The sequence below is a fragment of the Benincasa hispida genome, chromosome 1 (assembly GCF_027475165.1).
Source record: "Benincasa hispida cultivar pf3 chromosome 1, pf3_genome.v1.1, whole genome shotgun sequence".
NCBI lineage: Eukaryota > Viridiplantae > Streptophyta > Magnoliopsida > Cucurbitales > Cucurbitaceae > Benincasa > Benincasa hispida.
The window spans coordinates 101,959,057-101,973,870 of record NC_143478.1 but is presented as its reverse complement, the minus strand read 5'-3'; the positions used below and the strand labels follow the sequence as shown (position 1 = coordinate 101,973,870).

General features: G+C 39.9%; 1 pseudogene; it reads right to left on the bottom strand.

The window, feature by feature from the left end:
* Positions 1–6,663: 6,663 nt before the first annotated feature.
* LOC150038920 (uncharacterized) lies at positions 6,664–8,734 on the bottom strand (annotated as a pseudogene).
* Between the last annotated feature and the right edge of the window lie 6,080 nt (positions 8,735–14,814).

Sequence of the window (14,814 nt, the reverse complement as noted above, 5' to 3'; positions counted from 1 at the left end):
TGAAAATCTTTAAACAGTACTCGCTAATACATACTTTACCTTAAATGGTATCGTTTCAACTACATATCAAGAAGTCAATAATCACGTGCTCGTATATAAACCTCATTAAAAAATCTAAGCTTAAAACTTATGCTTGAAACCATTCATAGAAATCATGTATCATTCATAAGTTCATATTCAAGCATGTAAACCATTTAACCATAAATTACAGTTTAGAAATCATTTTTGAAATTTGTTTTGTCACTCACAGTCTTGGCTAGTTCCCTGGTCTGTAGACTCGGCCTATTTCCTCTTGGCCTGTCAAACAACCGAAACGAAGCATCAGAACTATAAATCGTCTTGTCTGTCCATGCTCATGAATTCTAAATTCTATAAATAAAATCACACTTCACATTTTCTTTCCAGATTTTCCAGATTCAATACCCTAATTTCCAACACTCATAACTTCCTCAATACTTGACCAAAATTAATGTAGTATATATCAAACTCTTCATTTTGGAACCCTCTACAATTACCTGAAGGAAGAAGAACGTGAAATTCTTTTTCCTTTCTCCCACAGGGAACAGGAGATTTGAAAAAGGATCTTAGAGTGTATAGGGTTGGGCCAGGTGGGTTTCTTAATGCCTTCTTTTTTCTTCTCATCGGAGTTATTTCACAAAGACTTGCCATGGTAGATTCTCAACGGATTTGTCCAAAAATCCCCCGAACACAACAAAAATAGATTCGTGCTTCTCTGCTACCCTCTACCTTTCTCCTGAAATTAAACCTAACTCTAATCATTTTTGGCTCACAAATTCTTTATGAAAGTTATAGGAAATTGAATAAGCTTTCCAACCATACCTAATTGAGCTTCTAATCCAACCTGTAGACCCCAAAATGTTCGAAAACCAGAGAAAAGCAGAGATCCGTCTGATTTGCACGAAAATTCTGTGCTCTGTATTCCTTTTCAAAAACTATTAACTTCACATCAGATTTAGCTGAAGCTTCCTTCATGAAATTTGTTGAAAATAGATTAACTTTAAAGAAAGTTAGGCCTCACCTCTTAGTTCTTCTTGTGTAGCTCAAACCGACTTAAAAACAAGAGATAGGTAGGTTGAACCCAAATTCTTTCATGGTTGCACTTGCATGAGCTTTTCCTCCCTTCTTCAACCTCCAACCTGCAGCAACTTCTTCTTCCTCTTCCTTCACTCTCTCTCTCGAAATTCTCTGAAAATATAATGGGAAATGATGGAGAAATGGGCTGAAATGAGGGGGTTCTCACTTTAAACCCTAAGCACTGAATGGGTTTCCAATTTCTTTCATTTCTTTTTTTTTTCCCTTTTCCCTTTTCCTTTCCTTTTCTTTTCTTTTCTTTTCTTTTCTTTTCTTTATTCTCTTTCTTTTCTTTTCTTTATTTATAAATTCCAAAATTACTAAAGGCAACTTCAACCGAAAGCTTTGCCATTTTCTTCAACAATGGAACAATAATAACTTAAATCCAACATCCTACAATGTGTGACAAGAGCAAATAATCCAAGGAAAGTCTCGGGTTTACAACTTACCTCCCCCTTATGAAATTTCTTCCTCGAAATTTAGAAGTCCTTAGGTGAAGAGTGTCGGGTAACTCCTCCTCATCTGGTCTTCTGACTCCCAGGTTGCCTCATCCACTCCGTGATGTCTCCAAAGGACCTTCACAAGTGGGATCGTTTTGTTCCTCAAAACTTGCTCCTTTTTGTCAAGGATCTGAACCGCTTCCTCTTTATAAATCAAGTCTTCTTTTAGCTCAACCGATTATTCTTGCAACACATGTGATGGATTTGGAATATACTTCCTCAACATGGACACATGGAAAACATCATGTATTCGGGCAAGTTTTGCTGGCAACTCAAGTCTATAGGCTGCTGGTCCAACTCGTTCTGTTATCCGATAAGGACCAATATATCTAGGACTCAGCTTACCTTTCCTCCCAAAGCAAAGAACACCTCTCCACGGAGATAACTTTAAGAAAACCTGATCTCCAACTTGAAATTCTAAGTCTCTTCGTCGTTTATCTACATAGCTCTTCTGTCGATCTTGAGCTATCTTCAGGTTCTCTCTAATCGACTTAATGTTATCTTACGTAACTTGTACCAACTCAGGACCAACTAGCTTTCGCTCTCCCACTTCATTCCAGCATACAGAAGTTCTGCATGGTCTGCCATATAAAGCCTCGAATGGTGCCATGTCGATACTAGACTGATAGTTGTTATTATAAGCAAACTCCATAAGTGATAAGTGGGTATCCCAACTTCCCTTAAACTGAAAGACACATGCTCTCAACATGTCTTCTAAGGTCTGGATGGTCCTCTCTGACTGACCATCTGTCTGGGGATGAAATGTTGTACTGAACTTCAACTTTGTTCCCATTACTTTCTACACACTAGGCCAAAACATAGAAGTAAACCTCGGATCCTTATCTGAAACTATGGACACTGGCGCTCCATGCTGACTCACAATCCTGTCGACGTATAACTTAGCTAGCTGATCTAGTGTAGACGTTGCTTTAATCGATAAAAACCGCGCTATCTTGGTGAGTCTGTCTACTATTACCAATATACTATCATGTCCACCAGTAGTACAAGGTAATCCAAACAGAAAATCCATGGTAATATACTTTCACTTCCACTCCGACACTGGCAGTGGATTAAGGAGTCTTCCTGGCCTCTGTCTCACTGGTTTAACCTGTTGGCAGATCAAACATTTATCAACATATTCGACTATCTCTCGCTTTATACCAGGCCACCAATAAGTTTTCTTCAAAGTTCTGTACATCTTGGTGCTTCCTGGATGCATAGCGTAAGCTGAACTGTGAGCTTCCTCTAGTATAGCACCTTTAAGCTCACTAATACTCGGAATGCATAGTCTTCTCTGCTTAACTATGGCTTCGTCTGCTCTCAACTCAAATTCTGCTTCTGAGCCTTGCTTGGACTTTGCAAGTATCTTCTGTAAATTACTATCTTCTGGCTGTCTTCTCACAATCTCTGCTACTAGAGAAGACCTAACCTGAAATTGAGCTAAAAGACTCCCCAAACTCTCTGCAGTCACAATCGCCCTGAAACCTCTTAACTCACTTAGCAAAGGTGCTCGAATACCACACAAGGCACTCTTCGGAAGTCTCGACTTCCTACTTAATGCATCGGCCACTACGTTAGGCTTACCTGGATGGTATTCAATGGTACAGTCATAGTCTTTAATCAGTTCCAGCCATCGCCTCTGTCTCAGATTCAGCTTTTTCTGATCAAAGATATACTTCAGGCTCTTATGATCTGTGAAAATGTGGCACTTCTCATCGAATAAATAATGTCTCCAAATCTTCAGTGCTAAAACAACTGCTGCTAGCTCAAGATCATGGGTAGGGTAATTACACACATGCTTCTTCAACTGCCTTGAAGCATAAGCTATTACCTTCCTTTCCTGCATAAGAGCAACCTAATCCTTGCCTCGAAGTGTCACAATAAATCACATACTCCTTCCCTATTATAAGAAGTGTCAAAATAGGTGCTGTCACTAATCTCTTCTTCAGCTCCTGGAAACTTTGTTCACATTTATCCAACCACTCAAACTTATCATTCTTCCTTATCAAAGCTGTCAAGGGTAATGCTAATTGTGAGAAATCCTCAACAAAACGTCTGTAGTATCCGACAAGGCCTAGGAAACTATGTACTTCTGTTGCACTAGCTGGTCTCTCCTAGTTGACAACAGCTTCCACTTTCTGCAGATCAACACTAACTCCGTCCGCTAAAACTACATGCCCTAAGAACACTACCTGTTTCAACCAGAACTCATATTTGCTGAACTTAGCGTACAACTATTTATCACGTAGTGTCTGTAGAACAATCCTCAGATGTTTCTTATGGGTTTTCCTGTCAATTGAGTAAACTCGTATGTCATCGATGAATACTATCACAAACTGATCTCAGTACTGATGGAAGATCCTGTTCACGAGGTCCATGAAAACTACTGGCGCATTCGTTAAACCGAATGGCATCACTAAAAACTCATAGTGCCCATACCTCGTCCTGAATGCTGTCTTAGGAATATCTGATTCCCTAACCTTTAATTGGCAGTATCCTGACCTCAAATCAATCTTAGAGAACACTGCTTCTCCCCTTAACTGGTCAAACAAGTTGTAACACCCTCCAAATATTTTTTTATATTTTTATGTAATTTCAGTATTTCCTTTTATTGTTGAGGGCATTTGTGGAATTTTGGAAGTCAAGTATAGTTGCGGAATTTAATAGTTGGCGTGAAATTATTCAATTTGAAAATTAATGGCAGGAATTAATTTTCTTTTGAAAAGAAAAGGAATTTAATAGTATAAAGTGGAATAAGGAAAAAGAATAAAGTATAATTATACTTATTTCCTTTTTTAGTTATTATTATTATTATTATTATTTATAAAAAAATAAATAAAAAAAATCAAACCCCCCTTTCTTCCTCACGCATCCGGCCCCCCCTTCCTTTTTCTAGCCACCATCGATGCCTTACCCCACCACGTCACTCCTGCCGCTGACCTCGACCAGCAGCCGATCTCCTCAACCCGTTGTCCAGATGTTGTCAGTCCGACCCTAGCCGCTTGCCGCTGAGGTTTTGCCCAACTGATGCCTACCGTTCGGCGAGGCCCGACCGCATTCGAAGCCCCGCCCTCCAGATCCGCGCGTCTGCCGCTCGATCTGTTTGCCTAGCCCTTACTCCAGGTCACTCGTCGAGTGGAGTCATCCGGCCGTCGCTTAACGTCGTCCAGCGATGCGCCTCGCTCTTGTCTCAACCTCTGTGAGGCCATTCGACACCCTAGCTAGACGTCCACATTCAGCCATCGAAGTTTTTGTCGCCGTCGAAGCCTCAACGATCGCTTGAGTTCACTTGCCACCATTGTGTGATCTCAAGGGAATCTTGGATTTGGGTAAGATCATTTCTTGTTGGGTTGGGTTGAGTTTTGGATGCCCATTAAGTTTGGAATGAGAGTTAACCTTGGTTGCATTATTTGACTTTAGATTGGAGTTGAAAATTGTTGAAGCGACCATCCACCAGATTCAAGGTTGTTCGATAGGTGTTTTGTATAAGGTTTGCGATTCTTGTGGTTACTCTTGAACACCAATCAGCTTGGGGATGGTTAGATTAAATTTTATATGTTTTGGTTTTGGGTTAAAATTGTTAACATCTCCTTGGTTTGGATTTTAGATTCAAGACTTGAGACATTTAGGGTGTTGCTCATCAAAGTAAAGGCCAATTATCTTTTGAAGTTTGGTAAGTTTGGAGTAAGTTGTTGGGTGGTTATTTTGAATTAAGATTAATTGTGGAGAATTAAGTTATTAATTTTGAACTTTGTGTATGTTCAGGTAACCAACAGAAGTGGGTTTTGGAATTAAGTTTAGACCGAGCTATAGTTTAGGTGAAGTAAAATTGGAGGTCTTTGAATAACTTGGTTAATTGGAGTTAGACCCAAAATATTGATTTAAATATTGGATTTAGCTTAGGTGTTGCTTGTCTTGAAAAGGATAAGCTTGCTTGGGCTTCTTTGGATTTAATTTCGAGGTAAGTAATCTTACCACTGGAACTGCCCACGGGCCAGGCTTTAGTTGTATGCTAGCATGATAAATGTATGTTATGGTAAATGTTAGCATGTTGATTGATAGTATGACCTAAATCAAAGTATGTTCTGGCACAAATTTTGATTTGTTTACATACACTCCTAAGTGCTTGATCGTTAGTATGTGATAGTATGTGTTTTCATATGTCGATGTCTGATCTGCTGGTGTTGAGGCATACTTGCATGTTGTGGATTTATGATATAAGTTATACATGGATGATGTATAATATGTTATTAAGAATTATGTGTATGTGATGCAGCCATGGTATCAAGGATTTTTATGTATGTTTTAGAACTGTACAATGTTGAATCATAGCACGTTAAGACTGTGTGACTATCCTCTTTAATTAGTTAGATGCTCACAAGTTTGTGTTTCCTTTGGGATTCACCAGTTTGTGTTTCCTTCGGGATTCACCAGTTTGTGTTTCCTTCGGGATTCACCAGTTTTGTGTTTCCTTCGGGATTCACCAATTTTGTGTTTCCTTCGAGATTCATCAGTTTTGTGTTTCCTTCAGGATTCACCAATTTTGTGTTTCCTTCGGGATTCACCAATTTTGTGGGCATTTTTAAGTACAATAGGATAGGACTCAGTCTCTCATCTGTTACATGTATTTATGTGCCATATGCGAGTATCTAGAGGACATAGATGCCTAGCTCGACCCCAATGGTGGGGCTACTTACTGAGTATGTCATACTCATTCTTTCTTATGTTGATGTTTCAGGTAAGGGTAGAGATGCACTGGCGATGGCGCAGCGGAATTCATGATCGAGCCACTGGGACTAGTTTTTATGCTTCCGCATCATGAGATTTAGAGTTCTTTTCATGTTTCTCTTAATGTTAAGTTTTGATGTTTGAAACTTATTATTAATAATTGTTTTTCATATGTATTTATTAACCTTTATGATTTATGAGTACCCTATTATTGTTTTTAACAATTGCATTTAATAAATGTCTTTTGAACTTCTCTTGTTTTAATTAGCATTTATTTCAAATAACTGAGTGTCGTTTTAAATTCTTTGCATGCATTTATTTTAGTAACGGCCTTACCTAAGTTCTAGGGGGTCGGGTTGTTACACAAGTCATCAATGCAGTGTAGGGGATACTTGTTACATATCGTGACCTTGTTTAACTGCCTGTAATCAGTGTATAATCTGAGGGTACCATCTTTCTTCTTCACGAATAACACTGGAGCTCCCCAAGGCAATACACTAGGCCTGATGTATCCCTTGTCAACTAGTTCTTGTAACTGCACCTTCAGCTCTTTAAGCTCGTTCGGAGCCATTCTGTACGGCGCCTATGAAATAGGTGCTGTTCCTGGTAACAATTCAATAGTGAACTCCACCTCTCTATCAGGTGGCAAACCTGATAGATCAGCTGAAAAAACATCAAGAAATTCGTGCACTACAGGAACAACTTCTGGTTTCAGCTTTTCTTCCTGCACCTCTACTACGTGTGCAAGAAATGCTGTGCAACCCTTCCTCAACAACTTCTCAGCTTTCAGAGCTGAAATCAAACTCGTAGGAATAATCTTCCTCTCACCCCTAAAAACCACTTCAGCCAAACCTAGTTTCCTAAAAGTCACTTCCTTCCTATGGCAATCCATAGAAGCATAGTGAGTGAATAAGAAATCCATTCCCAAAATTACATGTAACGCCTGCAACTCTAGTGGAAGAAGATCCACTAGCATACTGAGACCTTCTACTAAAACCTCACAATCACGCAACACTTCATTGACTAGTAAAACGTCACCAACTAGAGTGTATATAACTAACCCCTCAGATAAAGGCTCTAGCATCCTATTCAGCTTAGTTAGAAACATACTAGAAATAAAGGAATGCGTAGCACTTGGATCTAATAAAACACGTGCAGGTACATTACAAATAAAAACCGTACCAGTAATCATGTCTGGTGCATCCTCCGCTTCCTGTTGAGTCATAGCGTAGACTTTTCCCTGCTGCCTAGGTCTACCCACAACTCCCTTCTGCTTTGCACCACTGGTGCTCTCTCCTGCAGTCGCTAAGACTCTCGGCTGCTCCACTGTGTGGGACTCAATGCCTTGGTCTCTTTGAACTGCTGCTCTCAGCTGTGGATAGTCTCTCTTGAAATTCCCTGGCTGTCCACACTGGTAACACACACCGGCACCAACAAGACACTGACCCTGATGATTCCTACCACAACTTGCACATGGGGTTCTCCTGGTTTCACTAGCAACAGACTCCATCCGCGGTCTTGCTGCTGAACTAGCAGACTGACTGGGTGCTCTCTGGCTCTGCCTCTGATAAGCACTACCTGAACTCATCTGCTTCGATGACTAGCCACCAGACCGACGCTTAAAAATCTTGATGGCCTGAAACATTCACTCCAGGTGTGAACCTTCGCTACTCACGACCTCGAAAACCACTAGCTGTTGAAGCCCCATGACTAGGCTCAACTACTGACTTCTCCTCTGTTATACTCTGCTCCACATGTAGGCCAGTCTCTACTAATTAAGAAAAATCCGTCCATTTAGCAATAGATGTAACCGGTGTACGTATCTCAAAACACAGCCCTCTTTCAAACCTTTGACATCTGTCACTCTCAGATGCCACAATTACATCAGCATACCGTGAAAGCTCGGTATACTTTCTCTCGTACTCGGCCACTGAAAGTGACCCTTGCTTCAGCCCCAGGAACTCATCTCTCTTTGCCTCATAGTATGTGTTGGGATAATACTTGTCTTCAAATATGCCTCTAAAAGTCTGCCAATCTAACATACGTGCATCACTACGCCTGGCTAATATGGATTTCCACCATCCCTCTGCCTCCTTCTGCAGTAGGAATGTGGCCAATCTGACTTTTCGCTCCTCAGGACAGCTCATCACATCGAAGCATTTCTCAAGCATATTTAACCAAACCTCAGCGTCAACTGGATCTGTGGAACCCTCAAACACTGTGGATCCTAATTTCTTTAACCGTTTTATTCCATACATCTTTTCCGGATCACTAGGCCCTACTCTCTCTGGCCTACCTACCTTCTGTGCAGATCTAAAAAATTGCTCGTTTCTTGCACCAGTCTGAACTCTTAGGGTATTAGGTCCCCTTTCAGATTGACCTTGGGTAGGATCCTGCATCCCATCTTAATTCTGCCGGCATCGTTTGCTGGTACGTGGTGGGATGACTCCTATAACATATCAACACATCAGACATGCTATAGATACTTAACTCAGATGCATGATACTAAACTTCTACCCACATTCTAGTCCTGACTGGACTCACTGTTATCCATACTTGGACCATACTATGCTAGTTCTATTTGAACTGACTCAGCGTCTAACTATTTACTTCCTAGATTCTTCTAAGCACTAACTGCTCTGTCTCATTTTCCATGGAGCTAACCGCTCTGATACCAAGTTGTCACACTCTCTCCCAGACTACCTGCTAGCTTAGTCAGAGAGATGGCGTGAAGCCAACAAACATCGTCCTCCTTTAACGATACCTATCGACCCTGCTAAATCGTTGAACCTGATAAACATACTAATCTTAGATATAAAATACTTTACATGTAACACAACATAACGAAATCCTTGAAAACCTTTAGACACACATGAAGTGCAGTCCTGACATAACTCGGTTTGAAAAATAACCTGATAGAGATATCACAACCAAAAACATATCCAACTAGGGTTTACACAACCACGACATCTAGTGCTTACACAACCATAAACTATCCAGTTCTTACCAAGACATTTACAATATAAACAGACACAATGTACAACTCCACCCACTATGAAGCTTGATCTGGAAGCTTTTAGGAGAAAACAGACTTTGGCAGTTATTAGGCACCGGGAGCTCGATCTCTACCTGAAAAGTGAGAAAACATTTTGAAAGAGTGAGCTACGAAGCCCAGTGAGTGACTAAATTTAAAACTGTAAATCCACAAATCAGAACACGTGATAAACCTTTAAACGTATAAATCTGTTCAATCAAAGCGTTAAACATAAACGTGTAACGCTAAAAGCTTTCTCAAATGTTCCGCAAGTACGTCATTAAAATCTAGCAAGGCATATCAAGTATATAAAACATTTTAATTAACATGACAAATCAACGTTGTGTAGGGCACGCCCAGTACAACCAATTTTTACTAGCTCTACGATGTAGTGGGGCCCGCCCAACACTCCCATCGTCTTTGTCGTAGTGGGGCCCACCTAGCACTCCCGAAAGCATCGTTGTCACGGAGTACACTCAACGTCAACAACGGAATATAACCTGTGTGCACACGGTACCATATAGCCTCGAGCTCAATATCCCAGTCATGTAGTCAATAAAAGTCTCAGAAAACCACATGAAAACATTAAAACATTCCTACTTATCTTTATCTTTCGTAAAACTCAAGCTTACTCGGCTTGCTCATGAAAAACTGAAAATCTTTAAACAGTACTCGCTAATACATACTTTACCTTAAATGGTATCGTTTCAACTACATTTCAAGAAGTCAATAATCACGTGCTCGTATATAAACCTCATTAAAAAATCTAAGCTTAAAACTTATGCTTGAAACCATTCATAGAAATCATGTATCATTCATAAGTTCATATTCAAGCATGTAAACCATTTAACCATAAATTACAGTTTAGAAATCATTTTTGAAATTTGTTTTGTCACTCACAGTCTTGGCTAGTTCCCTGGTCTGTAGACTCGGCCTATTTCCTCTTGGTCTGTCAAACAACCAAAACGAAGCATCAGAACTATAAATCGTCTTATCTGTCCATGCTCATGAATTCTAAATTCTATAAATAAAATCACACTTCACATTTTCTTTCCAGATTTTCCAGATTCAATACCCTAATTTCCAACACTCATAACTTCCTCAATACTTGACCAAAATTAATGTAGTATATATAAAACTCTTCATTTTGGAACCCTCTACAACTTACCTGAAGGAATAAAAACGAGATTCCCAAAGGATTTGTCTAGAAATCCCCCGAACACAGCAAAAACAGATTCGCGCCTCTCTGCTACCCTCTACCATTCTTCTGAAATTAAACCTAACTCTAATCATTTTTGGCTCACAAATTTTCATGAAAGTTATAGGAAATTGAATAAGATTTCCAACCATATCCAATTGAGCTTCTAATCCAACATGTAGACCCCAGAATGTTCGAAAACCAGAGAGAAGCAGAGATCCTTCTGATTTGCACGAAAATTCTGTGCTCTGTTTTCCTTTTCAAAAACCATTAACTTAACATCATATTTAGCTCAAGATTCCTTCATGAAATTTGTTAGAAAATAGATTAACTTTCAAGAAAGTCAGGCCTCACCTCTTAGTTCTTCTTGTGTAGCTCAAACCGACCTAAAAGCCAGAGATAGGTAGGTTGAACCCAAATTCTTCAATGATTGCACTTGCATGAGCTTTTCCTCCCTTCTTCAACCTCCAACCTGCAGCAAATTCTTCTTCCTCTTCCTTCACTCTCTCTCGAAATGCTCTGAAAATATAATCGGAAATGATGGAGAAATGGGTTGAAATGAGTGGGTTCTCACTTTAAACCCCAAGCACCGAATGGGTTTCCAATTTCTTTCATTTTCTTTTTTTTTCCCTTTTTCCTTTTTCTTCTTTTCTTTTCTTTTCTTTTCTTTTTTTTTCTTTTCTTTTTCTTTATTCCCTTTCTTTTCTTTTCTTTATTTATAAATTCCAAAATTATTAAAGACAACTTCAACCGAAAGCTTTGCCATTTTCTTCAACAATGGAACAACAATAACTTAAAATCCAACATCCTACAATGTGTGACAAGAGCAAATAATCTAAGAAAAGTCTCGGGTTTACACCAGTGATTTCAGAGAAAAGTATGCTATTGGATACTAGGCTAATTGTTGTAAGATTTTAAAGAGAAAAGGCTGAGCTGAGTGCTGAAGAGAAGAAATCTGAGAAGAGAACGAGATAAGGTCGAGAGGTAAATCTCAGATCCGACATATCATACACCCGATCGAAGCTCTGTGCAGAGACTCCTGCTACCGATGGAGCAAGCCTGAGAGGAAAGCTCTTCCTGCCATTGAAATCATCCGATCCAACAAGCAGATCTCCATCGAATCTGTGCCAAGACATTGGCACCAGATTGTATCTGTTCTATCTCTCTTTCATTGTATTCCATATTTTCTTTATCTCTTCATTCACATATCATATATCAAACACTTAGTAAGAATATTAAATGTTTCGATAGATTTTGTTTACCATTTTCTGTCCATTTCCGTTCACCCATTAGTCACTTTCTTCATTATGTTTTCTTAATCCCTTGATGAGCAATATGAATCACCAAGCAATCCTGTGCCTTAATCATTTTACAAACAAAGAGAGGGTCAAATGATTTAAAACAAAACAACAAGTTTTTTTTATATATGTATATATATTGAAAGAAAGATAAGTAAGATGCAGATAGCTAAATGATAACAAAAGTGATGAAGGAATAAGAGTTCAAGAATCAAACAAGGGGTATTCCGGGTTTTTCAGCTTCATGGAGGCTTTTTCTGGCTAGAAATCACTTTTGCAATATGCCTTAACTCGCTGTCAATTAACCTTAAATATGCGGCTTCCATCCTTACTGATCAGCTCAACCGCACCATGTGGGAATTTTTCTTTAATAATGAAGGGTCCGGACCAGCGTGATTTTAATTTTCCCGGGAAGAGCCGCAGTCGTGAGTTGAAGAGTAAGACCTTTTGCCCGACTTGGAGGTTCTTACCGCAAATGCGTTTGTCATGCCAGCACTTGGTGCACTCTTTGTAAATCTTTGCATTCTCATACGTGTTAATCCTCCATTCTTCTAGCTCGACCAATTGCGTTTTTCGTGCTTCTCCTGCCTTCTTCAAATCGAAGTTCAACTTCTTTACCGCCCACAGTGCCTTATGTTCCAGCTCCAAAGGCAAATGACATGCCTTACAAAATACCAACGCATATGGGGACATACCTATTGGTGTTTTAAATGCAGTACGGTATGCCCATAACTCATCATCAAGCTTTGTTGCCCAATCTGTTCGTGAAGGCCTTACTACCTTCTCAAGTCTCAACTTAATTTCTCGATTAGACACCTCAGCCCAACCATTCGTTTGCGGATGGTATGTGGTGGCCACTTTGTGGAGAATGTTGTATTTACGCAGTAGCTCCTTGATATTACAGTTGACAAAGTGGGATCCTTCATCACTTATGATGGCATGGGGAGTGTCGAAACGAGTGAAAATTTGTTTCTTCAGGAATTGGGAGACTACCGCCGCATCACTTGCAGCGCATGCTATTGCCTCTACCCACTTGGAGACATAATCGACGGCTAATAAAATGTAATGTTTACCATTCGAAGGGGGAAATGGTCCCATGAAATCAATCCCCCACACGTCGAACAATTCAAGCTCCAAGATGGTGTTCATTGGCATTGCATTTTTCCACGAAATGTTACCTATGTGTTGGCACCGATCACATTTTATTGCGTAGTCAGCCGCATCCTTGAACAATGCAGAACAAAAGAATCCATTCTTTAAGACTTTGGCTGCAGTGCACTGCCCTCCAAAGTGCCCACCATATGGTGAGTCATGGCATTGCAATAATATGCGTTGTTGAGCAGCATTTGGTATGCATAATCGAAAAATTTGGTCTGCACCTCTTTTATACAAATTTGGCTCATCTTAATAATAATGTCTGCATTCATTTTTGAGCTTCTTCTGTTGGTGGTAGGTGTAATCTTCGGGAAATTGCTCGCAAACCAAATAATTGACTATGTCTGCATAACAGAGCAATTCTTCTATATGGAACAACTGCTCATCCTGAAATACGACACTCACTTCAGACTCATTGTGATCAACCTCAGGATTTTCCAGTCTAGACAAGTGATCTGCAACTCTTGTCCCCTTCCGGTCAATTATTTCTATATCAAATTCTTGAAGAAGGAGAACTCATCTGATCAGCCTCGACTTTACGTCCTTCTTTGTCATTAAGTATTTGATCGCCGAGTGATCAGTGTGGACGAGTACCTTTGTTCCCAACAGATATGCCCAAAATTTTTCCAATGCAAAAATTACCATCAGGAGCTCTTTCTCTGTGGTGGTAAAATTAGTCTGAGCAGGATTTAATGTTTTACTCGCATATGCGTTGGGATGCTAGATTTTTTTTCTCTTTTGCACTAAAGCTGCTCCCATCGCATACCCGCTTGCGTCGCACATTATTTCAAAAGGAAGTGTCCAATCCGGCGCAATCAATACGGGTGCGGTAATCAATGCATCTTTCAAAACTCTGAATGCTTTGAGGCAGTTGTTGTCAAACTCAAATTTTCTATCAGCTTCTAATAATGCACTCAGTGGTCGTGCTATTTTAGAAAAGTCTTTGACAAATCTCTGTAGTATCCAGCGTGCCCCAAGAAGCTTCGTACAACCTTCATGCTTGTTGGAGGTGGAAGTTTTTCAATTGTTTCGATTTTTGCTTTGTCCACCTCCAACCCATCATAAGAAACCTTGTGTCCCAACACTATGCCCTCCTTCATCATGAAATGACATTTTTCCCTATTAAGCACCAGATTCGTCTCTTCGCATCTCTTCAGTATCTTCTCTAAGTTGGCTAGACAGACTTCATAAGTGTTCCCATAAACTGAGAAGTCACCCATAAAGATTTCAATAGAGTCCTCAAGATAATTTGAAAAGATAGCCATCATGCACCTTTAGAACGTGCTTGGCGCATTGTAGAGGCCAAACGACATGCGGCGAAAAGCGAAGGTCCCATATGGGCAGGTGAATGTGGTCTTGTCTTGATCTTTTGAAGCTATCATAATCTGGTTGTACCCGACATAACCATCCAAGAAACAGTTAAAATCATTTCCAACTAGATGGTCTAGCATTTGATTGATGAATGGCAGAGGAAAATGATCTTTCTTTGTGGCCGCATTCAGCTTGCGGTAGTCCATGCAAATTCACCATCCCGTGATGGTCCTTTGTGGTATTAATTTGTGTTTTCATTCGGGACTACCGTCATGCCGCCCTTTTTTGGCACACACTACACGGGGATGACCCACATGCTATCTGCTATAGGATAGATAATGCCAGCATCTAGCCATTTAATGATCTCCTTCTTGAAAACTTCTTTCATCACAAGGTTAAGTCTACGTTGATGTTCAATTGTTGCTTTGTGGTCATCTTCAAGACAAGTATGGTGCATGTAGTACGTAGGGCTAATTCCTCTAATGTCGGCGACCGTCC